General features: G+C 39.7%; 1 protein-coding gene across 7 annotated transcripts in view; it reads left to right on the top strand.

The window, feature by feature from the left end:
- The window catches only part of Fry (FRY microtubule binding protein), a 392,985-nt gene that overhangs the window by 163,449 nt on the left and 205,982 nt on the right, over positions 1-23,554 (top strand). The window lies entirely within an intron of this gene.

Here is a 23,554-nt window from a genome sequence, read left to right as displayed (position 1 = left end):
TCTCTAAATGATATCCATAGAAACCATTTTTTTTCCAGGTCATTTTGCACCACTGTATGCTCTGTGGGGCTTGTCTGAGGTTGCTTTTCTCCAAAGTGGGGAAGCCATTTGGGAGGACATTGTTGCCCAAACAGCATTCCTTTATTCGTTATGGCCATAAATCATTTAACTTGGATTCATTATTTGTATACTTCACACTTCACACGAGGATGAACCTTTCTTTGTCTCTCTACCCTTTGATTAATGAAAAGAATTAGACATCCAGGGTAGCCTACAGAGCAGTTTTCTTACTAGCAGAAGAAAACTCACTTGTGAGTTTGATACCTGTGTGGTTTTTAGTCACCATTTGATTATTCGAAAGCCAGACTCTTTTCTTCCATCAATTTTTTTTGTCACTGTTTTATTAGATAGAAAATGATGTTGTGCTGAAACTGAGCTCAGTGGGATTTCTTTTAAAAATCTCTCCCCTTGTGTATTTGCAAATGACTCTAGACAAAGTATACATTTTTCCATCCTTCCTAAAGCTACTCTCCCTCTCCCTCCATACACATATCAGGAAATAGAACAAAGTGTTCGTTTCCACTTTGAGAGTATCTATGACAAAATTTTTGCATTCTTCCAATTCATTCAGCAAAGATGTACTCAACACGTATTCTGTGCCAGGCTGTAGGGCTATAAAAGGTGAATAAGACACGGTCCCCGCCTTCTATCTTAATTTCTTTATTTCACAGTAGTGAAGTTGGTGAGTCTGTTCCTTTGGGGGCAGAATGTTTTTCAGTTTATTCGAGAGGAAGAGGAAATATACTTTGAGCTTGTTACAACACTTACCTGCTTACAACCGGCATAGTTCTCATTGCTAAGTTTTACATATTTTCAGTAGCAAAGGGAGAAAGGAATTTGTCTATGTAGAAGACAAAGTAGAAAACAGAAGCCTTAGGGCTCAACCTACTCAGTGTAACCTTGGCCGAGAGGATGCACCATGGGGCAGGCAGCTAATTGCCCCTGCAGGCGCATGCCCAGCATCACAGGCTTGGGAGCAAGGATAGTGCCCACATACCTGACTGGAGAGTCAGCCCCTAATTATATGGTGGTGCTTGTTTATGAAAGTGCCACTATTAAAAAGCAATAAAACAAACTATAACTATGGCTGACTGCTTTGCTAGGCAGTCGTCAGATGATTTCATAAGCATTTCCAAGTTAAGCTTTCCATTAAAAAAAAAAAAAACCACAGCACATTGTGGGGGAAAATATAATTTTCTATATCATTGTCTCTTCAAAGAATGAATAAGTTAATGAAACAAGTCATCCACTCACTGCCTGGCAAGATGTATTGGCTTTTTATTCCGTGTTCATTTTGACATTCTCCTCTCTCGGCATGCCCATCCTGTCAGGCCACCCTTTGGTTTGAGGAGTTGGGGACTTGCATGGACCTGGAAATGCAATGTGGAACCTTTCCTGTGGAGCCTTTCCTGACCTCCCCCACCTTGGACACCTGTCCTGTTGCTTTTTCCTCACTCATATCCACACCTTCTCAGCTGCTCAGTGATGCTCACAGCTGCTGCCCCTTGGTGCCCATGGGCCACAGCCATCCTATGCCCTTCTCAGCCGAACCAGGAGTACTCAGTGGTCCCTAATGGTTGAAGGATGCTCTCCAGCCCCTCTCCTGAGCGTCAGTGGCCCCCAACCAGGACCCTCTTTGGGCTCCTTATCCATCCTCTCTTATCCTGTTTTCCGGCTCCGGCTTCACCTGCTCATCCTCCTCTACGTGTCACTGATTTTTCTCCTAATACCACGACTCTATGTACGACAGCCCCCTATTCTGGCACACCCTCACCTAGATCACACTAGTGGCAGGGCCAAACAACCTTGGCTCCGGTCTCTAGCTCTTGCATTTGTGTGGCTTTGGATAGTTAATTAAGCACTCTAATTCCACTTCGTCATCAGTAAGATGGAGGCAAAAATAATGGGAACCTCATAGGAGTAAATGAGGTATTAAGATGTAAAGCTCTTAGGATAAGGTCTAGTACATTGTGAATGCTCTATAAGTATACAAATAATATGAATGTGTTCTAATGCTCTCCTCCCTTCTAAACCTACTTAAAATCCTACTTAGACCATGTCTTTCATGAGTCTTGGCATACTCGGTGGATTATTTTATGAGTAGTCAACACTTGCTACACCCCTGGAGAGGGCAACTATATTGATAGATGCCAAACGTAGTTGCTTACTCTGGGCTATCTTTTTCCAGGTGTACTTTTTAACTTTACCCCTTTTTCCACTTTAGTTATTATCAGAGTATTCATACCTTTCTCCAAGTGCTTGTCTTCCAGTAGCCTGAGAGTTGGCCTGGGAATTATCTCGGTGGCTGAGACTCACCATGGCCTTTTCAGGTTTGCCATAGAAAAAAAGTTCAGAGCGGGAAGTTCCAAGCTATTTCACAGGAAAGGAGAACTTGCCTTGTATTACTGCATGGAGCTGGTGTGTGGGCTCCCACACCAGTCTGACAGCTCTGAATGGCTTCCTTGTGGTTCTGTCCACCCATGATGCCCAGAACACTGGGTCCAGTGAATGAAGGTGCATTCAGAATCCCTTCAACACCTTGCTCTTTCCAGGGCAGTGCACACCCTTCCTATAACATTTGGCAAATCTTGCTAAACTATTGAGGAAAGCTTTTGCATGCCCATGAGCCCTTTCAGATATTTAGAATTCTATTCACAAGTTGCCTACTGTGGGGGAACTGAATAATATCTCAGCTATAGGAAGGGGTTAGTGAGCATTGCAAAATGTACAATGTTGATCTACAAAAAGTCGTATCCACTGAGAGATTCTCCCAGGTGTTTTGTGGTGAGTTAAATTGTGTGTGGTAGTGAATTAAATTACATTGAAAAGGGCAGTGTCCATCCAACATGGAAACGTAGGCTCATATGGGTTTAGCTTTGAGGCCAAAGAAAAATCACGGGGGAGTGCAGATGGAAAGCTTCTTCTGTTGGCTGCAGAACAGTACTTATTGAGACCTATTCATGTGACAAGGGAACCTCAAGGGCACTATGAAAAACATTTAAGAAAAAATTCAAAACTGTCGCTTGTTTTAACCTTTGTGTGTGTGTGTGGTGGGGGTGATACTGGGGATGGAGCCCAGGGCCTCACACATGCTTGACACAGGCTCTACCACGGAGCTGCATCCCCAGCTAACTTTTATTCATTCCGTAGAGGACCCAGCATTGTGAAGGCACTCAGTTGGGAGTTACTGCAGTGTCCTTGTAGCTCAGTAGATGTTTGATGGTCACATACTCTTTAAGGCTCCTGGAATCACTTTGGCTGAAGTAGTTTATAGCCCTGCTGAGAAACAAATACCCAGATCAGCATCCTTGCCAAGTAGAAAGGGGTTTGTCCCTGACTTTACAGTCCAGACAAATCAGGGGAGTTTTTTTTTTTTTTAATTTAAATGCACAAACTGTCCTAGAATAACAGTAACTGTCATTCTGTGTCAAGTAGGTGCGCTTGGTGACTTATATATAGGGCAACCACATAATTATTCATCCAAACTGGGACACTTAAGAGTGAAAGTTAAAAATTATGATGGAACACTGGATGTCAATTGGGAGTGCCCTGGGCAAAGGGGGCCACTCTGTTTATTGCCTTTGTTCTTTCTAGTAACCTAGTGAGGTTAGGTTTTATACACATTTTACAAATGAGAAAAAAAAAATGAGACTTAAGAAAGCAATTTGTTCCAAGCCAGGATGCTAGGAAGTACCATAAACCCTTCCCTCAAGCCAACTGATAATTGCATTGTTTTTGTAATACCCAAAGGACCAAAGGATCCAGAACATTGTTGGGAACTTGGTGCTTTATAAGTATTTTCATTTTTATTGGCTGATGCTTCTGCCAGTTCTCAGCCTCCCCGATCCACCCTCTAGGAAACCCTGTCGTTTTGGCTCTTTCTGGCTGGAGAACAACATCCCCTTAGCATGAGTTTATTGGAAAGGCCTAAGTATCCACCATCTTCTCATAATCATTACAAATACCACATAGGCAGTTCTGCCACCTGTGGTCTTTTGGTTAGGCACACTCACAAAGTAGATTATAGTAAAATGGTACATTCTTTCTATTGGGAGTGCTGTGTGTTGATTTTCCCCAGGTTAAAGGTGTACATTAGGGCTAGGAATGTAGCTAAGTGTCAGAGCACTTGCAAAGCATGCTCACAGCCCCGGGTTTAATCCTTAACACTGCAAAAATAAATAAATAAAAACTCCAGTAAATAAAATGCATGTATGATTTTTGCTTCTTTTAGAATGGTGTTTGCTGAGATTTCTCTGCTGAGTCGTAGTTCTGTTTAAGAAACAGTGACAATTTTCCTAATTATCATTTGCAGCTAGAGCAGGGAGAATCTTTCCAGGGATAATGGAAATCTACCTGTAATTCAGTTATCTCCTTTTGCCTGAGAGCTGCAGCCTGCTCCTCCATAAAACCGTCTACAAAACTAGCTGCACAAAATGAATGAACCTCGTCTTCTTTGCACTTTTACATGCTGCTTGGTGAATTTGCCAACAAGAATTGAACAAGTCAGAAAGGTAAATGCAGTAGGCAAGGAGGAGAGATGGCCTGGCTAGTTTACAATCTGGGAACTGCCCAGAGTATTTGAGAAAGTTGGCCAATATTTAGATGTTTCAACTGATACAGCATGCAAATATTCCCTTTATTTAGGACATCTGTTTCAAAACATTTTAACAGTCATGACTCATTCGCTTACTTCTGGGTACAGTTCAAGGAATTGAATAGGTCACATATGTCCTGATTGCCATCTTTGTAACTTCTCCATTTTTGAGCTTTATGTGATATTCTGAATGAGCTGTGCTCAGATGTGAACTTGGGCCAATGAGAAATGACATTTTACCATGACTGATAGCCCCATCAATAAACTTTTGTGCAAATCTTGTGCTGATGCTAAATCTTAAATTCATGTCACCAAGTAATTTGCTCAGAACCTTCAAGCACACCACCTCATTTGATGAGTGGGATACTTTGATTAAAAATAAACCAGCTGCGGGTTGGGTTGTGGCTCAGTGGTAGAGCATGTGCCTAGCATGTGTGAGACACTGGGTTCGATTCTCAGCACCAGATATAAATAAATAAATAAGAAAAAAAAAGCAAGAATAAACCAGCTGCTTCTTCAGTGTGCCTGGTGAAGGACAATCAGATTGAATTCTTCCTAAGTTTAGTCTTTGTGGTGTGAGATTGGCATCATGTAGGTATATTTTGTTTTCAGATCAGATTTAAATGAACAAATAATTTTCTTAGTCTACACTCTCTACCTTTGAATGGGACTTCTTAAAAATGCAATGTAGTTTGGTCTTTATCCCATGAGATATGCAGAAGTGAGTCCATCCAACAACTATATGTACTAAAATTTTCTGGATTTATGTGCACCCAACATTTCTCCTAGCCTTCTTGACTGAACAATTAAATGTTATAATTTTCCACAATGTGGTGCTTCCTGGGAACCACCCACTGTAAGCATAGTACCCTAGTGCGGAGGTTTTAGCAAGCAACCACTTTCTGGAAATATGAATGGCATTTGTGGAACAAGGTAGTACACAGCTTAATTATGTTTTTTTTTCCTTACCACTTGATAGATCCCATCATGTTAATTTGAATATTTCTATATTGGAGAAGTGTCATCTAACTAACAAGAGAATGGTCTTTCTTCGGACTGAAATGTTGTCTCTCCCAAGGATTAGAGGAGTAATAGGGAATAGCCTTTTCCATAAGAACATCTTTACTTACTTTTCAATGCTGGATTCCACTAGAAAACTTACCACCCGAGCATTAGCTTTTCTTGGGTAGTGCAAGCATGTACCGCAACAAAACTTGGGTACATGCTTGCTATGAGTCAGAGAAGCAAGGTGAATGCTATTCCAATACCTGTGTATTGAGCACCAGCTGCATACTAGATGCTTTGTTCTGGAAACTAACAACATCAAGGCCCTCAGAGCATCCCTCTTTCCTTGTTGAATTTAAAATGCTAGTATGTTAATATAGAAGTTCCCAAGACTTCTAAAATCCTGTGGAGAATTATCCATTGGTGTTCCAGAGATGGTGTAGATGGTATAGAATTTTATTTGGGAGAATGTATGATAGATTCTATTAACTTCAACTTTGTGGATTTGTATTTTCACTACATCAGAGAGCAATTGGAAGTCTGATGTTTGCAGGCAAAGTTCTGTAAGAACACTTTGAATATTTCTCCCTGGCAGAAAGGCTAAAGAAGAAGAAATGTAAGGCATTGACATTAGACCCAATTGGAGCATTTGATTGCATTTCAGTAGATGAGATAACAGGCGTTTCAGATAGACTTCTGTATGAAAGCAACATGAAGAGGAGTTGCCAGGGTTTTCAGATCTTTACATGTGGCTGAGCGCTTGCCTAGCATGTGCAAGGCCCTAGGTTCAACTCCCAGTGTCACCAACAGAGTAAATACATAAAATTTTGAAGATGAGACAAGTTTAAAGCCAATTACCCTAACATTATGAGTGGTTCTCTCACTCTTCAGCACACTGGGGATTAAAGAGAAGGGGTGCGTATGGTAGGGAACAGAATGTATCACATATTTTCATAAGTTAAATTTAATGATCAGATATATCACCTATGATCCTACCAGTACTTTCTCTTTCACAGAATATACAAGCACAAGCATTTAAATGTTAGTCACCCAGAACTCCAGATGCTAAGCAGTGAAAGTTTATATTCTGCCAGCATATCAGACTCTGTAATGAGTCTGATTTGGTTTAATTCCTTTCTACTGTTTAGTCATTTGATGAGCCACAGATGGAAATGTAAGCCAGAGCCATAACATTTCGGCTAATACTTTTTATGCTGCTGTAAGAATTTGTTGTCATGTCAATTTAAGGGAGTTAAAATCTTTTTTCGAGAAGGCATTCAAATCTACATTAAGTGCTTTTATCTACCCTGATTTGATATACAACTCTGACTGCTTCTGCCGTTCTTAATCAATTGCAAAGTACAAAGTAATTTAGCAGTTGAAGACAGCTTTGAAATTCCAGGATTTCTCAGCTGGTGCCCCAAATATAACATTTAGGATATACACAATTAAATTTCCATTAATTTTTTTTTTCTAAGCTTGAGAAACACTAGGCTGAGTTCTTTGAGTTTAGCCTTAAACAGGTAAATATGTATTTTGGCAGCCATGGGAAGGATAGGGTATTAGATTAACTAGGGCAATACTTTAGTAAAATTCCATTTGAATGTTATATTAGTACAGAAGGGATTTGATCCGTCAATAAAATGGTTTGTTGTGTAAGAGTGAAATCAATAAAATGCTTCAACTGTGCAAACAGAAGATTGGGTTTTTCTTCCCTGTTTTCTGTCTTTTTTTTTTTTTTTTGTATGTGTGTGTGACCTCAGTCGCCTCCTCTCACTTCCTCATGAGAAAGAAACAGACCTGACCCTTTCTTTCTTGCTGGTGGATGGTGGTTTTGAATAACTCCACTGAAAAAAAAAAAATGAGGTTCATGTAGACCTACACCATTAAAGCCAGGTGGAAGGAGGTTTAGCTGTATGTTATTGAACTTGACTGATAAAGGCCGTGTCTCAGACCTGCTTTCCAAGCCCAGTCAGCTTCTCAAACTACCTTGCTTTTCAGTAAGCTGAATAAGAAAAAGTTGTCACCCGGCACAGCATATCACGTTCTTTTTATTGGTGTTCCTGGTAAAATGCCTATGTCTAACTCAGTGCATCGAAACAGGGTTGTCTCCAAACTGAAGTGGCAGCATTCTTGGTCTGGAGTCACACATTTTTTTTTTTCTACGAAGTTAAAGTGTGACCTATATACAAATGACTGGCATTCTGGAGGTTTTAAAATATATGATCATAGAGCTGAAGGATACTTACTCTCCTAGGTTTTGGTAGAGATCATGTTTCGGTGAAACCACATTGAAATTGAAAAGGACATAAGGATATTAGTTTGTTCTAGTGTTCACTTCATGCCTACAGCAAGGTAGAAAGCTCTGTGGCAGCATTAAAGAACTTTAAAACTAAAAAATAGTTGCTCTAGGTGAATAGATTGCTTGGGACTTAGCAAATTGTAAGCAGTTAGTTTAATATTCACAAGTAAGAACACCAATTAAAAGACAGATTGCAATGTGCCTTTTTTATAAAATCTACCTTTCAACTTGTAGGTTCTGAAAATCACCTTGTTAGTGACTTTTACCGCCAAAAGAGGCCTGGCAATGGAAGCACAATGTGGTCTTAGCTACAGTATCTTCTCACTATTTTAGCACCCCCCAAATTAATCTCCTACTTCTAAATGAGAATTTCAGCTTCTTTAGGGATGTGTGAGGGCCACACACAGAGCAAGTAGCATTCACCTTCCTCATGGCTGGGTTGCATCCCTTCCAGGGTGAGAATGAAGACAATCTGTCTCCTATCCATTTCCTTTGAAAGCTTAAAAAAAATAGAAAAATTAGAGATACTTTTGTTTCTTGTCTGCTGATTTTTTAATCCATTTGCTAACACACCTGGAGTGCTTCTTTTTGTGGGAAGACTAATCCTAGTTTATGCCGATTGAGATGTCAGTGTTGAAGGTGTTTGAAAACCTGACTCCATCTTCATGGTGAACTAATAAATCCAAGGACTTGAATTTGAGGAAAGATCAAAATTATGAAAGAGACTGAAGACTCTAGGATATTTTAAACATCCAGGAATCTATTTTATCCTAGCTTCTTTTTCTTTCTCTTATTAATCCGTTTTGTCTAGCTATTTCCATCCTTATACCATTTTCTTTATTATTATTATTAATTGCTTTTATTTTTTAAATACATGACAGCAGAATGCATCACAATTCTTATTACACATATTGAACACAATTTTTCATATCTCTGTATATGAAGTATTTTCACACCAATTTGTGTCTTCATACATGTACTTTGGATAATGATGTCCATCATATTCCACCATCATTGCTAATTCCCTTCCCCCTCCCTTGCCCTCCCACCCCTCTTCCCTATCTAGAATTTACCTATTTTTCTCATGCTCCCTCTCCCTACTCCCACTATGAGTCAGTCACCTTATATCAGAGAAAACATTCGCCATTTGTTTTTTGGGGATTGGCTAACTTCTCTTAGCATTATCTTCTCCAACCCCATCCATTTACCTGCAAATGCCATGATTTTATTCTCCTTTATTGCTGAATAATATTCCATTGTGTATCTATGCCACATTTTTTAATTCATTCATCTACTGAAGGGCATTTAGGTTGGTTCCATAGTTTACCTATTGTGAATTGTGCTGCTGTAAGCATTGATGTGGCTGTGTCCCTGTAGTATGCTGTTTTTTTTTTAATTTTTAAAAAATATTTATTTTTTAGTTTTAGGTGGACATAATATCTTTATTTTATTTTTAACTCTTTGGGTATAGATCGAGGAGAGGGCTAGCTGGGTCAAATGGTGGTTCCAAGTTTTCCAAGGAATCTCCACACTGTTTTTCATATTAGCTGCATGAATTTTCAGTCCTACTAGCAATGTATGACTGTGCCTTTCCCCCCACATCCTCACCAACACTTAATGTTGTTTGTCTTCATAATAGCTGCCATTCTGACTGGAGTGAGATGGTATCTTAGAGTAATTTTGATTTTCATTTCTCTAATTGCTAGAGATGTTGAACATTTTTTCATATGTTTATTGATTGATTGTATATCCTCTTCCGAGAAGTGTCTGTTCAGGTCCTTGGCCCATTTATTGATTGGGTTATTTTTTTGTTTTGTTTTGTTTTGTTTTGTTTTGTTTCTTGGTGTTTAGCTTTTTGAGTTCTTTGCTCTATCTGATGTGTGAGGGGTATAAATTTGCTCCCAGGATGTAGGCTCGCTATTCACCTCACAGATTGTTTCTTTGGCTGAGAAGAAACTTTTTAGTTTTAGTCTATCCCATTTATTGATTCTTGGTTTTAATTCTTGCACTATAGGAGACTTATTAAGGAAGTTGGGGCCTAATCCCACATGATAAAGATTGGGGCCTACTTTTTTCTTCTATTAGATGGAGAGTCTCTGGTTTAATTCCTAGGTCCTTGATCTACTTTGAGTTGAGTTTTCATTTTCTTAGAGGGACAAAGGAGTTGAAATTCAAACCATATCTTCTGCAGTTGGTCAACTGTTTACCAAAGAAGGAAAGGAGAGAGAGAAGGGAAACAGTTGATGGAAGTAGGGTTCTAGCCAGGTGTGGTGGTACATGCCTGTTATCCCAGGGACTCCAAAATCTGAAACAGAAGGATCACAAGTTCAAGTCCAGCCTCAGCAATTTAGTGAGTCCCTAAACAACTTAGCAGGACCCTGTCTCAAAAAAATAAAATTCAATTAAAAAGGCTAGGGATGTAACTCAGTGGGTAAGCACCCCTGTATTAAATCCCCAGTAACAAAAAATAATTGGGCTAAAGATCAGTGACGTCCACTTCAAAATGCTTCTTGTTGCTAATCACAATACAGTAACATGCTGCTCACGGGTTTATTATTATGGTAAATACATAGAACATATTTTGCCATCTAGTAATTTGAACTGTGTGTCATTGTAGGATGCTTTTGCTAGAGATAATAGAACAACCTCATAAAGGCTGAAAGGGTAAAGTTTTGATTAGCTTGCTCAAACCAAAGAGGGAGGTTCTCGAAATGTTAAGAAGAAAGGCTTGAATTTTAAGGAAGATCAAAATTATGAATGAGATTCAGAGGTTTCAGACCATCCGATCTGAGATTTGTCGCTGTGTGTTCACAAGGTGACCACCTCAGTTCGCAGAGCCTTGCTTCAGTGGTGAGTCAGGAGGAAGGAGAAGTCCCCAGCAGACTTCCCCTTGGTCTCTCATTGGAATTGGGTCCCAGGCCCACCCCGAGGCTCATCACTGGCAAGGGCTGACGGAATTGCCAACTTGACTTGGATGAACTATGGTTCTTACCGTGGTGCTAGGCTGCGTCCATCTTCTCTGAGACCAAGGACCTCCTCCTGTTTCCTTTTGATAAAGCAGATTCCTTTACCTGGAAGAGGAGTAGGCAAGCAGTAGTGCCACCAGTCAAACTGCAGAGTACAGATGTTCTCCTTTCCACTTGCACCTGCTGTGCTGAACACCGCACAAAGGGCAGGGCAGTAATCTCCACAGGTGAGTCATTTCCTGTAGTCTTTGCCATGACACAATCTTACACCTGGGAAAAGATGAAGGACACCCTTCTAAATGATGGAGCTAGGACTTGAACTTAGACTCTGGGGGAAACACTGACCTGCACTGCCTCTCCTCATTATTTGCAAGGTAGAGACACTGGCTAACAGTAGATGAGACTGATGGACATGTACTCCCCACTAAGTTATGACACTGGTAACTGTGAGAGAGCAGTAGCAAAGCATTTTGTGAGTAGCCAAGACCAAAAAAAAAAAAAAAAAAAAAAAACCTGTATCTCTTTGTCTGTGGTTTCAAAGAGGGAATCATTTCCTAATGTTTTCATTCTTTTGCTCACTCAAAAAGAAATTAAGTTTTTTAATTGCTTTTTTTTTTTCGGGGGGCGGGGGGCAGAGAGAGAGTAACCAGAGATTGAATTCAGAGGCACTCAACATTGAACCACATCCCCAGCCCTATTTTGTATTTTATTTAGAGACAGGGTCTCACTGAGTCGCTGAGGCTGGTTTTGAACTCTCGATCCTGCTGCCTCAGCCTCCCAAGCTGGACAAAATGTTTTTGTTTTCAGATATTTCCATTTTATGGAAAAATCAATATTTTCCAATGAAGTTCATGTATTTTTAAAATATTTATTTTTTAGTTGTAGTTGAACACAATATCTTTGTTTTATTCATTTATTTTTATGTAGTGCTGAGGAGTGAACCCAGGGCCTTGCACACACTGGAAGAGTGCTCTACTGCTGAGCCACAATCCCAGCCCCATGAAGTTCATATTTTAACTTTTTGCTCAGATGTAGCTATCAACTAAAAAAAAAAAAAAATTATCATTCACTGACTTTACCTTCCCGTGACCTCACTAAGCAAGGTCTTGCAATGGTTTAACATGAAGAAATCACTAGAATATATGATGAACTACTATGTTCTGGCTGCAGTGCCAAACCCTACCTCATGTACACTTCATCAAATCCTATTGAGGCAAGTACCATTTGATAGACAAAACCCCCCCCAAAAATCTAATAAACGAATAACAGATTTTCCTTCAGTTGCCATGGCACATGCCTGTAGCCCCAGTGGCTTAAGAGGCTGAGGCAGGAAGATCACAAGTTCAAAGCCAGCCTCAGCAACTTAGCAAGGCCCTAAGCAATGTAGTGAGATCCTGCCTCAAAATAAAAAGGCCTGGGCATGTGGCTCAATGGTTAAGTGTCCCTGGGTTAAATTTCTGGTAGATAGGTAGGTAGGTAGGTAGGTAGATAGATAGATAGATAGAGAAAGGAAGAGAGAATATATTCCCAAGGGAGTACACCAATAAGTTATGATGCCTTGTTTTATATTATCTACTTCTAACTCCAGAACTTCTATTCTTGTTAGTAGCTCAGCAAGGGCCATTCCCACCCCCTTCTTCTCTGCTCATTTCCTTCTAGAACACCTGAAAGAGCCAGGTACCTACAATTCAGTTACTGGGGAAACAAGAGATTTTTTTTTTTTTAAACTGAAAATAGAAGAAATGCATCTTTTGCCACCCTGACTGACTTGCTGCTTCCAGCATTTTGGACACAGTTTTTGTAGACAGCAGAAAAATAAAACAAAATACTAATATTCTCAGACGATTTAAATCTTAATCTGAGCATAAACCAAATTCCTGACTTTAAGAAGAATGTCAAGTGAAAGAGATCTACTTAAGTCAATAATTACAATAAAATATGAGCTGTCTTCCGTGCCAAGAAGTATCAGTTGTGTATACGTGAGTGATGATTATTTGTACATTAATATCACTCACTGGCTTCTCAGACCAAATTGTCCCCGTTAACTTCCCTACCTTGTTGATTTGCATCTCCCAAACAGGATCTTTTCTCGCCAATCCCGCCAGCACGGTGAAGCTGTGACTCTTTCCTCTTCCCTCCAGGGCCCTTAGTGGACTCAGCTTCCTCACACATACCGAATTTCACTCCAGTGAGAAACTGGAGATCCTTTCACCCTTCCATTGTTGGTCATCCAAATCACCCCTAAAACTTGTCATGCTTTCCTTCTCGAATGGCATCTCCCATCTGGATCTGTGTCACCATCGCCTCTGCCAAGGCCCACAGCCTGGTCTTCATCACCCACCACCTGGAGCACTCAAAACTCCTCACCAGCTTCTGCTACCATTGCCTTTCCAGGATGGCCCAGTCCTTCCCACAGCTTTGCCTGTTGACCTTCTCCCTTCTTATGGTTGCGTGACAGCTCTGAGAGTGGGGCTTTTGTAGGCGGGCGGGCGGGGATTGCACGTCAAATACTTCTAATGTTGATGGCTTTGCAAATGCACTAAATAATTAAAATATCATTTGGAACTGGAAGTCATCATCTGAATTAATCCTCTTGAGGATAGATATCCAAACCATTTGTTTTGGTAAATTTAAGCCTTCTGTCAGGTGCAGAAAAGGACTTGATCCCTGACCCATAGTCTATAATCTAAAACCAGCGGCTTCCTCAAGAGTATTCATCATGATCATTGGCCAGAGATGGTATAGAAGTATTCTTGTAGCACTAGGGTAAAGTGGAATAACACCTACTGTTCTATATTTTTTTTTTGCTGGGGAGATTTGAAGAAACTGGATTTGACATGGCATGATCCAGAAATTGAGAACAAACTTGCTGTAAATTAAGTGAGAAACCAAAGGCTAAGTCTAGTATCTGGCTAGTGTATTAAATGAGCTCAGGCAGAGGCTATAACTACTCATGAAGTGCACACCCGCCAGGGATGGAAGACCCACTCAACAATTCTCAAGTGTCCCTCGAACACAAAAAAAGCAGCCATCAAACTGGCCCACATGAGCTCATTAAGTATCATATTGTTCTGCCAGACAAGGCTTTGTTTTAGGGAGTGACTAAGAGACTGTCACTTCTTGGGCCAGGAGGATGAAAATGCTCTTTAGGCTCTGGGAAAAGGATAGAGAGAAATTGTTGATACTGGTCCTAGGACATCCTCCCATTTCAGTCTGTGTCTGTTGTGCTGTTTTATGGTGAGTGGTGACTATGGAGCTGATTTTAGTCAACTAACTCCATGTTTTCATGAAGTTTCTGCTGATGAGCCACACAAGGGAAAGGAGGGTAAAATGTTCTCTGAATGGTGTTAAGTTGGTGCCAAAAGATCTACCCTTGCCTGGTGCCGCCAGGGCTTAAAGTTACATGAGCTCAGAACTTGAGTCCAAGCCTCCCATCTTCTCCAGTTCAAGTGGAAAGTTAACGGAGTCTGGAAGAGCCAAGAGTATCCCACTTGGGTTATTTGCTTTCCTTTTTTTTTTTTTCTTGCTGAAAACAGAAGTGAATCACACTCTTTACTGAGCCCTGCTGCAGAGGAAAATGATGCAACAGTGGTCATGTGGCACAAAGAAGAAAGGCCCATTGTGCAAACCTAGTTCTCCATTGTCTTCCCATCTACACCGAGGTTCAACCCCCCTGTGGGGAAGCAGCACAAAGTTGTGCTATTTTTTTGGGGGGGGGGTTGCTTTTTTTCCCCTTCTCTCATGGTACTGGGTATTGAACTCAGGGCCTTAGGCATGCAGAGTACTCCCTCCATCATGAGCTCCATCCCCAGCCCAAAGTTGTAGTTCTTAATCTTGGATCTTTCTGTGCATGATGGTAACCATTATTATTAATTTACTTAATCATAATTTGCTTTGTTTCTGTCACTCCCTTAATTTTTCTGACTTTTGTACTACACGATTAATTTGTTTTTTGTTTTGTTTTGTTTTGTTTTGTTTGAGATACTGAGGATTGAACCAGGGGTGCTCTACCACTGAAATATATTTTGAGCCTTTTTTATTTTTTATTTTGAGACTACATCTCCCCAAGTTTCCAAGAATGGCCTCAAACTTACACCCCTCCTGCTTCAGCCTCCCAAATTGCTGGTCATTAATTTTCTTATTGTAATACAAAATATTAAAAGAATTGATCCAAGTTTGTTTGACACACCTTTGATTGAATAAGAGTTTTCCTATATGATTTGGGACAGTTAGGTTTACATGTGCTTTGTCTTAGCCACATGTGCCCATAAGCAAGTTACTTAATTAAATTCTGATTCTAAAAAAGGTACTAATATAAACAGACTACATATGGTATCTGTGTGTGTTATGTGTTTATACATAATATAAATATGTATAAATGTATGATATGCATATCACCAAATGTATCTCTGTAAATAAATATGTCTACCTACCCATAGAGTCATAATAATTGAATTAGTTTGTACTAAGTGTTTGGTTTACTCACTATCAGAATTGCTTAGTAAATGGTAATCATTATTATTAATTTACTTAATCCATATATGTCTAAATCTTCCTATGAGTTAATGACACATCACTGAGACGCTATGACCAGGAACCAAAGGCCCCTGGAGTCTCTTGGTGACATCTTCTTGTCTTGGTTACTTGGGCTTGACCACTCCCTAGAGATGACATTTTGGTAGACAGGTTATGTTTCTGGAATCTCAGAGAATAAACCATCTGAAGATGTCCAAGATGGAACACCTTCCTTCTGAATTCAGAGCTGGTTCCCTGCCTGATAATGTAGCAAGGCAGGACTAAATGTTCTACATGGTTTCAGCATTTTCTGTGAGCGCCACATGAGTTAGACCTGAAGCATGAGCTTTCTGAACCTGGGTCCAACTCCTGTCCCGGGGAGTATGAGTTCAAGTGCCACCTCCAGGGTGAAGTCATCTGTGGTGCACCCACTTCCCCTGCCCTTTCCACATACCTCCACTGTGGCAATGGTAACATTGTTGGGCAACTGCACCTTGCCTAAGTCCCCCCTGGGCTAAGAATTAACAATCTTTTCATTTTTACATTTCAGGGAACATGTTTCAGGGAACATTGGCTCCCTCTCCTTAGTAATCTGACAAATGTTGCCTGAATGAATAGAATTATGTGAATGGGTGTAGGAGGTTTATGGCTAGACTTCCCTATCAGCAAGCAAACCAATGTTTTGTCTTTGGGGTTCATTCTGTCTTTGACTACAAGAAGGAGCTCAGCATCTAGCTATAAAGTCTCCTTCCTCTATAAACTTCACCTGGTTTCCTTGAGTGGGTTCAGCAATCTAAATGTCATGATTGTGCTCACAGGACTTTGGGGAAATGTGTCCCTGAAACTCAAAATGAAGTTAGAGTGAAACAATTTTATTTTTTTTTTTTTATGTATGCAATCAGCCACCTTGAGAGAATATTACTGAGATAAAATTTTTGTTTGAGTTTTAATCAGTTGGCACTGTCAAGAATTGCTCTTGGTAAAAATATTAACTTATTCCTACATTTGCCCAAATGTCATTTAAATTACATGGATTTAATTTAACTTTACTTTTCAACCTTCCGACTTCTTTTGCCAAGTTGGAAGGAAACCGTGCTCAGTGAAGTCTACCAAGCTAATTTAATTCTTCACTGACTGATTGAAGTCTGTTTCCATGTGGAAGATGCTGCTGTTTCATATTTATTTGGAGAAATCGTTTGCTTTAAACTAGGAAAAAACATAAGTTCCAAACCCAAAGATTTTAACACAATGATTAAGGTACACAACTCAAAGTATCCACCCAAGTTGGACATGCCTGAATAAGCTGTGGGAAGTGCCTGAGAATGAATCAACCGGCCTCCCTTTCCCTTCCAATCCATTATTAAATGCTTCCAAGTGTCCAGCATGGTGGAAGAGTCCATAGTGAAGCAGCAAGCCCAGCTCCTGCCTTCTGTCGGCTTCACAAAGACAGCCTAGCTTGACGAGAGGGGAGGTCTAGGGAAGTTGTAGAGAGAACCAAAATGCCTATTAAAGCAACATTTTACCTGTGCCAGGTGTGCTGGGACCCAGAGATCCCAACCGCAGTCATCCTCCAGGGAAGGAAGTGATTCATCATAGTAAGTGGGAGGGAAGAGGCAGAAGAATAGTTCCCAAGGGCTGTGACATTTGAACTTGAGGAATGTTACAGAGCAGAAGAGAAAGGACAGAGGGAGAGAGTCATTGCAGGGAGGTGGGAAAGTGCCTGAGCATTTCGGGGAGATATGGCTGGACCCCAGGGTCTCAAGGAAGAGTGACAGTTGGTATTCAAAGGCAGCTGAGTCAGATGACCAGGAGCCAGAGGGTCCTGGCTTTTTCTTGATAGCACTGGGCAGCTCCTAGGTGTTTAAGCAGGGAACAACATGATCCCATACCAACTTGGACTGGGTGTCTTATCTGAGAACGGAGGTAGAGAGAACCACTGTCGGTACGCCTGGGAAGAGATGACCAGGGCTTATGGTCAGGGAGCAGCAGGGCATTGGAGGGAGGGAGCACACCCAAGCCTTTCATCTGGGTAGAGCCCTCAGGTCATGGCGTCTTTTTTTAGATCCAGCCTGTGTTTTATCTTAGCATAGGATATTTTTTAAAATATGCTATGTTGTTCATGCTTTAAAATAAAAAAAGAAGGAATGACTTGAGGGCTGGTGTTTTGAAACTATATTTTGAATAGGAAATGTGCTCTTTAAAAAGAATATTGTCGAGGGTAAAAGGTGATGGTGGCTTATCTCTTGGTGATCCTCGATTGATTTAAACACCAGAGTTACACAAAGGCCTTTGCAGCTGCTGCTCAGCCCCTGTTGCATTCATCTCACGGTCACTGTCGGGATACAGATTGAAAGAGGCGGTTTGCTTTCTTTTTGGTGTTCAATGAAATATATGATTTAGGTGACCAAATAACTTTGAACTATTTATTATCTGTTTCCTATTTGCGTGTGGGCTGCTGGGGATGAAACCCAGGGCCTTGTGCATGCTAGACAAGCACTTTGCCACTGAGAGGCACCCATAGCCCTTCTGATTTTGAGACAGGGTCTTGCTAAGTTGCCAGGGCAGCCTCACACTTGGGATCCTCCAGCCTCACTGGCCCATGCCCAGCCTTTGAACCATTCAGGTGTCAAGTAAGTCCCTCATAGATGCAGCAGAACCTTCTGGTTTGCCTTGGGGTGTCAGTGCCTCTAAGCTGTCTAATTACTTTTTACATATGAAAACCAGGAAAATATAGTATAATTTTCACAGAAAGTCATAGCATCCCAAAGACAGCGCTCCTTAAGACACAAGTTCAAGGTGATCTCTGCCAGCTGCTTATATATATATATATTCAGAGGTTACATGGTTTGGTTCTCCAGTGACCCACGGGTACCTTTCTTTCTGCCTCTGGGGAGAATGGTGTGCTTTCCAGGACCAGGTGCACCTGCACAAATTCCTCTAGGAGAAAAGATCTGCTGGTCTCAGATGAATCTATGAAAGTCTAAGCTCTTGTGTTTTTATGCCAGTTCTAATTCCATCCCACGAGGAAACATGAACATGTGAGGAAACCTCTGGAAGTCGTAATTTATTTATTTACATATTTATTTATTTGGTACTGAGGATTTAACCTAAGGGCAATTTACCACTGAGCCACACTCCTAGCCCTTTTTGATTTTTGAGGCAGGGTCTCGCTAAATTGCTTAGGCCTCACTAAGTTGGAAATTGTAATGAATTTTATGGGCTATCAGGGCCCCCCCAAACACAGCGACAACTAAGAATGCCAGAGTGCCCTGGTCACAATTAATAAGTAATGGCCTGTGCAGTCATCACATAAGGAGGTAAGGCACAGAAACCACTGACTTGTCATAATAAACAACAGGTTTTAAAACCTTATGCTCATACTCCTTTGTGCACTCCCAATTCTCTGAATGAATATGGCGAAATACTTATATTAATTTTTAATTACACATCCACCATAGATGCATTTCAGGAAGACCCGTCAACATGACATGGCAGCCTGTCCACAGTTTCTGAAAAAGCTGCTTGCTGAGGATTAGTCAAGTAGAAAAACCGGTGGCCACACAGGTGCGGAGAGGTGACCATGCCACCTGCCCTGTCTCAGAAGCACTCCGTTCACATGAGTGCGTATTTAAGGCTTTCCATTCCCTTCTGAATTGGGATGGGAACTCAAAATGATTTCATCCCAGGATGTAGTTGAGTGAGGAAAATAACCATTTCCTTTTTATTTGGTTAAGGGAGGTACAAGTGAGATTTTTGAAAGGTCTTTGAAGGAGAAGATGGGTTGGCAGGATGGAGGGAAAAGTCATGTCAAGCAAGAAGCGTGTAGTTGGGAGTGATGGAAGCCAAGGAAGGGAGTGGCGAAGTGGCTGGCAAGAGCAATTGAAGGGATTTCAAGAACTATCTACTGGGATGAAAGGGAAGCCGTGGGAATATCCGCCAGCTTGCTTTCTGCTGTGGTGGGCCTGTTCTCCCCGCGCACACATCCCACATAGATGTGATTTTCAAAATTGCAGAGGCTGGGGCGCAGTTCACGAGTAGATGTTTGTTTCAGCAGGTGCGATGCCCTGGGTTAAATCCCCAACACCAAAAATAAATGTAAATTTAAAAATCATAGACTTCCATGAATACTCACTGAGGACCCACCATCTACAAAACACTGCCGGAGAAGGTTATGGGGAATAGCCAAGAAGCAGGAGCTGCTTTCCAAATTCATGTGATTTATGTAAATATACTCTATACTTAAAATATTTTTTCATGTATTTCCAAGTATATAACTGCATACATTTATTAATTTATAAATACACAGCTCTGTGGCTTTTTCATAACACTTTTCCACATTTATCCACATGGGATGTGGAAAGAAATTCTTTCCCATGTGTCTGAGCTTTATAAAATAGTAATGGGTCTATAATAGTGTGTCTGGTAGAAATATAATACAAGGCACATATGTAATTCCAAGTTCTTCAGTATCCAGTTAAACAATATTTATTATTGTTTTTATTTCATATTTTGCCATGTTTTTATTGGTGCACTTTAGTTGTGCCTATCAGTGGGGTTTGATGTTACATATTCATACATGCACACAGAATAACAGCATAATTTGGCCAATATCACTGCTCAGTTATTTCCCACCTCCCTCCCTATCTCCCACCCTTTAGTCCTTTTCCTCCACTGATTTTCCTTTAATTTTTAGGAGATCCATCCCCACCCTTGTATTCCTTTTTATTCCCTAGCTTCTGCCTATGAGAGAAAACACATGACCCTTAACTTTCTGAGTTTAACTTATTTCACTTAACATGATGTTCTCTAGTTCCATCCACTTTCCTGCAAATGCCATAATTTTGTTTTTATTTATGGCAGAATAAAACTCTCCTGTGTATCTATAACACATTTTCTTTACCCATTCATCCACTGATGGATACCTAGGCTGGTTCCATAGTTTGTCTATATGCTATAAACATATGCATGTATCACTATAGTAAGACGACTTTAATTCTTCAGGATAAATACTGATCATGTGGTGGTTCCATGTCTAGTGTCTTGAGGAGCCTCCATACTGTTTTCCATAGTGGTTGTACTAATTTCTAATCCCACCCACAGTGTAAAAGTGTTTCTTTTTCTTCACATCCTCTCCAGCAGTTATTATTATTTGTTCTATTGATGGCTGCCATTCTGACTGGTGTGAAATGGAATCTCAGTGTAGTTTTGATTTGCATTTTCTTAATTCCTAATGATGTTGAACATTTTTTCCATGTATGTGTTGACCATTTGTATTTCTTCTTTTGAAAAGTGTCTATTTAGTTCACATGCCCATTTATTAATTGGGTTGTTTGACTTTTTGATTCTCTGTCAGAAGAGTAGCTAGCAAAGATTTTCTCCCATTCTGTGGGTTCTGTGTTCACATTTCTAATTGTTTCTTTTGCTGTATAGAAGCTTTTGAATCTGATGCTGTCCCATTTATCAACTCTTGGCATTATTTCCTGAGCTTTAGGGGTCCTGTTGAGAAAATCATTGCCTATGCCTAAAAGCTAGAGTGTTAAACAGTACTTTAAAACATCTTGAATTAATTTGAATAATTTATTTATCAATCCAGCATATCGAAAATTAATATTTCAACATGTAATCAACACAAAAACTATTAATTAAATATTTTCACTTCTCTTTTGGGGGGACTAATTGCCTTCTACTAACTATGCTTAGAAGTAAATCTGACACTGAAGTTGTCATTCTGCCTTCTAGATTTATGAGGAGATTTATGAGGCCTCCTTTGAATAAAACTCTCTAGATGAGCTAAAAAAATTGTGTATGCACTTCTAAAATGATGCAATTCAATTTCATTTTTTTTTTCATGTGTGCATCTGAATTCATCATCTTTGCAGAACAGTCTGGGTCTCAGGCTGCTTCACTTTTCCAAGGCCTCATGGCTAGATAGTGACAGAGACAGCTCTTGTACATGGTCTTACGGGTCCATGCCATCATAGGGTCTGCACTTTGCTTCATTTAAGTAGAGATGGGTCTCTGATACACTGCTTTGGACACTTAGATTCTTACCCCAAAGCAGACCCTTTTTTCTTGGTCTGATATTTTTAATTCTCAAAAATATCAACAACCCCAAATACAAGATGAGGTTTGGAGAAAACATGATGTGGATTGAGCTATCTCAAAGAATCCTTCCTGGGTAGAGCAGGATCATGAGATGAGGGTGGTGGGGAAAGATATTTTCTTCAGTAATAGAAAACTGGCTCTGTGCTTTCTCCCTGTTTCTTTGTTGCATTTATAAAGGCCAAATTTAACTTGATAGAAAAACAAATATCATAGGCCTCAAAATAGTGGTGTTCTTGCTATGCACATTTCTATGTATAAATTTCTCCTTTTGATTTTCTTCTAAATAAAACTAGTAAAGATAATTTATAAGTATTTGGTACTGAGGTGTCTGAGACACAGTGGCCCCCCTCTTATCTGTGGTTTCACTATCTAAAGTTTCAGTTACCCAGAGTCAATCACTGTCTGAAAATATGAATGGAAATTTCCAAGACCAATTTATAAGTTGTAAATCGCCATTCTAAGTAGTGTGATGAAATCTCTTACAGTCCTGCTCCATCCTGTCCAGAACATGAATCAACCCCTGTTCAGCGTATTCACACTTTATACCCCACCCACCCCATGGCAGTTGAGATAGAAAACCCACATCCCTGTTACTTTTATTGCAGGATATTGTTATAATTTTTCTAGCTTATCATTAATTACTGTGTTAACTTTAAGATGTGCCTGATTTGTATATTAAACTTTATTATAGGTATGTATGTATAGGAATAAACATGGTATACATAGGGTTTAGTACTATCTGAGATTTCAGATATCCACCAGGAGCCTTGGAAAGCACCCCTTGGAGGGGATCTCCTGTACTTTGATGAGTGGTTCCCTAAGATTTGTTGTATCCAGTTCTTAAATGCTGGTAGATTTTATATACCTTCTTAAGGACTGGATAAAAGGGATGTGAATCAATTTTCTGTGCTCCTTCATAAAAATCATACTTTAAAGAAAAGGTTAATTCGTTTGTTGATAGATACCTGTGCTGGTTCCATAGTTTGGCTATAGTGAGTTGGGCTTCTATAAATATGAATATGTATGTATCACCATACTGTGACGACTTTATTTCTTTAGGATAAATACTGAGAAGTGGTATATTTGAGTCATGAGTGGTTCCATTTTTACTCTTTTGAGGAACCTCCATACTGATTTCCATAGTGGTTGTACTAGTTTATAATACCATGAACAGTGCGAAACTCTTCCTTTTTCTTCACATCCTCTCCAGCATTTATTATGGTTTGTATTCTTGATGGCTGCCATTCTAACTGGAATGAGATGAAATCTCAGTGTGTTTTGACTAAGAGTTCTTATAAACTATGATCTTTATAAACTCTTATACAGAACAAGAGTTCTTTATAAACTATGGACACAAACATACATACTTGTTGCAAATATGAACAAAATTTTAAATTCTGATGAAGTTTAATGTATTAATTTTTTATGATTAGTGCCTTTTGTGACCTGTTTAAGAAATCTTTGCTACCTTCAAGGACATAAAAATTTTCTCCTGGTTTTGGAATTTTGGGGTTTTTTTTTTTGTTGTTGTTGTTGTTGTTTGTTTTTCTAGTTATATTTATAGTTTTTCTTTTACTTTTAGTTCTAAGATCTCAGATCTTTTTAAAATACATGATACAATATGCAGGTTGAGGTTCAGTTTTTGCATACAGAAGTATAGTTATTTCAGTATAATTTGTTGTTACTGATTTTCTAAGTTAAAATTGTTTAGAAATCGAATACTCCATGATTTGCCTTCTTGAAATTTGGTGAGACTTCCTTCATGACTCAGATATCTTTTATCATATGAAACTAATATGTATCCTCTAATTGTTAGCTAAATGCTCTCTACATGTTCTTAGATCACATTTCTTGATTATATCATTCAAATTTTGTATATCAATGCTGATTTGTATTCACTTTTTTACCAGTTACTGACACAGCTGTAATAAAACTTTCCAATGATTAAAAAAAGAAAAAGAAAAAGGTTGTTTTAAAGACCAGCAGAGCTTCATATTTGGAAATCTT

This window comes from Ictidomys tridecemlineatus, chromosome 6 (genome assembly GCF_052094955.1).
Source record: "Ictidomys tridecemlineatus isolate mIctTri1 chromosome 6, mIctTri1.hap1, whole genome shotgun sequence".
Taxonomy (NCBI): domain Eukaryota; kingdom Metazoa; phylum Chordata; class Mammalia; order Rodentia; family Sciuridae; genus Ictidomys; species Ictidomys tridecemlineatus.
Note: the sequence above shows the minus strand (reverse complement) of the source record. Positions and strands in the feature narration are given on the sequence as shown.